The sequence below is a fragment of the Lissotriton helveticus genome, chromosome 1_2 (assembly GCF_964261635.1).
Source record: "Lissotriton helveticus chromosome 1_2, aLisHel1.1, whole genome shotgun sequence".
NCBI classification, from domain to species: Eukaryota; Metazoa; Chordata; class Amphibia; order Caudata; family Salamandridae; genus Lissotriton; species Lissotriton helveticus.
This window is the reverse complement of record NC_136058.1, coordinates 341,021,304-341,024,272: the sequence shown is the minus strand read 5'-3', so window position 1 is coordinate 341,024,272 and position 2,969 is coordinate 341,021,304. Positions and strand designations below refer to the sequence as shown.

Here is a 2,969-nt window from a genome sequence, read left to right as displayed (position 1 = left end):
TAACACATCAGTAAGCATTTTGGCCATCAGTGAATTCAACCTTTTTTCTCAATCAGAATAGGCAAGGATAATGACAGATATATTTTACAATGTTAGAAAGTACATCATTTTATTTAATTGTGTGAATAAAATGAATCGCCTCCCCGTCGGGGAATTGAACCCCGGTCTCCCGCGTGACAGGGGGGGATACTGACCACTATACAAACGAGGACTTATTGGCATCAGTTAAACAGTGCTCACCTCCTTGGGGTTAAGGCATACCCTCGATCAATTCACAGTATTGTAATAGGCAGATTTGCTGCTTTTGGTTAGGACAAGTAATCTTTTTTCCTAAATATTACAATACAGAAATTCCTAGCCAAAAACAAAATTCCTAGCCAAAAACAATCAGTTTTATCAAGAAATTATTTCATTGAAATAAATATCTATCTATCGATCTGTCTATCTGGCTATCTTTCTAACTATCAATATATATATTTATATATATCCATATATATATATATATATATAATCAGCTCACTTTACCATTTGCAGCTTATAACTATTAGCCACCAGGGGTCACTACTAACCAAAAGCAGTCATTCTACTTGTAAATTGTGCCAATCGAGTGGAACAGCAGCCTAGGATTCACCACTGCTTCATCTCATTTTCCAAGAGAATGCAGATGTAAAGTGTTTTTGATGGTACGCCTGTGCATATTGAAATATTCAGAGCATATTCTGAATTTCAGTTAACACATCAGTAAGCATTTTGGCCATCAGTGAATTCAACCTTTTTTCTCAATCGGAATAGGCAAGGATAATGACAGATATATTTTACAATGTTAGAAAGTACATCATTTTATTTAATTGTGTGAATAAAATGAATCGCCTCCCCGTCGGGGAATTGAACCCCGGTCTCCCGCGTGACAGGCGGGGATACTGACCACTATACTAACGAGAACTTATTGGCATCCGTTAAACAGTGCTCACCTCCTTGGGGTTAAGGCATACCCTCGATCAATTCACAGTATTGTAATAGGCAGATTTGCTGCTTTTGGTTAGGACAAGTAATCTTTTTTCCTAAATATTACAATACAGAAATTCCTAGCCAAAAACAATCAGTTTTATCAAGAAATTATTTCATTGAAATAAATATCTATCTATCGATCTGTCTATCTGGCTATCTTTCTAACTATCAATATATATATTTATATATATCTATATATATATATATAATCAGCTCACTTTACCATTTGCAGCTTATAACTATTAGCCACCAGGGGTCACTACCTACCAAAAGCAGTCATTCTACTTGTAAATTGTGCCAATCGAGAGGAACAGCAGCCTAGGATTCACCACTGCTTCATCTCATTTTCCAAGAGAATGCAGATGTAAAGTGTTTTTGATGGTACGCCTGTGCATATTGAAATATTCAGAGCATATTCTGAATTTCAGTTAACACATCAGTAAGCATTTTGGCCATCAGTGAATTCAACCTTTTTTCTCAATCAGAATAGGCAAGGATAATGACAGATATATTTTACAATGTTAGAAAGTACATCATTTTATTTAATTGTGTGAATAAAATGAATCGCCTCCCCGTCGGGGAATTGAACCCCGGTCTCCCGCGTGACAGGGGGGGATACTGACCACTATACAAACGAGGACTTATTGGCATCAGTTAAACAGTGCTCACCTCCTTGGGGTTAAGGCATACCCTCGATCAATTCACAGTATTGTAATAGGCAGATTTGCTGCTTTTGGTTAGGACAAGTAATCTTTTTTCCTAAATATTACAATACAGAAATTCCTAGCCAAAAACAATCAGTTTTATCAAGAAATTATTTAATTGAAATAAATATCTATCTATCGATCTGTCTATCTGGCTATCTTTCTAACTATCAATATATATATTTATATATATCTATATATATATATATATATATAATCAGCTCACTTTACCATTTGCAGCTTATAACTATTAGCCACCAGGGGTCACTACTAACCAAAAGCAGTCATTCTACTTGTAAATTGTGCCAATCGAGTGGAACAGCAGCCTAGGATTCACCACTGCTTCATCTCATTTTCCAAGAGAATGCAGATGTAAAGTGTTTTTGATGGTACGCCTATGCATATTGAAATATTCAGAGCATATTCTGAATTTCAGTTAACACATCAGTAAGCATTTTGGCCATCAGTGAATTCAACCTTTTTTCTCAATCGGAATAGGCAAGGATAATGACAGATATATTTTACAATGTTAGAAAGTACATTATTTTATTTAATTGTGTGAATAAAATGAATCGCCTCCCCGTCGGGGAATTGGACCCCGGTCTCCCGCGTGACAGGCGGGGATACTGACCACTATACTAACGAGGACTTATTGGCATCAGTTAAACAGTGCTCACCTCCTTGGGGTTAAGGCATACCCTCGATCAATTCACAGTATTGTAATAGGCAGATTTGCTGCTTTTGGTTAGGACAAGTAATCTTTTTTCCTAAATATTACAATACAGAAATTCCTAGCCAAAAACAATCAGTTTTATCAAGAAATTATTTCATTGAAATAAATATCTATCTATCGATCTGTCTATCTGGCTATCTTTCTAACTATCAATATATATATTTATATATATCCATATATATATATATATATATAATCAGCTCACTTTACCATTTGCAGCTTATAACTATTAGCCACCAGGGGTCACTACTAACCAAAAGCAGTCATTCTACTTGTATATTGTGCCAATCGAGTGGAACAGCAGCCTAGGATTCACCACTGCTTCATCTCATTTTCCAAGAGAATGCAGATGTAAAGTGTTTTTGATGGTACGCCTGTGCATATTGAAATATTCAGAGCATATTCTGAATTTCAGTTAACACATCAGTAAGCATTTTGGCCATCAGTGAATTCAACCTTTTTTCTCAATCGGAATAGGCAAGGATAATGACAGATATATTTTACAATGTTAGAAAGTACATCAT

At 35.6% G+C, this 2,969-nt stretch overlaps 1 non-coding gene across 1 annotated transcript; it reads right to left on the bottom strand.

Moving 5' to 3' along the window:
• Nucleotides 1-870: 870 nt before the first annotated feature.
• TRNAD-GUC (transfer RNA aspartic acid (anticodon GUC)) lies at nucleotides 871-942 on the bottom strand. Its single transcript has one exon. It is a non-coding gene; the product is annotated as a tRNA-Asp (tRNA).
• Nucleotides 943-2,969: the final 2,027 nt, after the last annotated feature.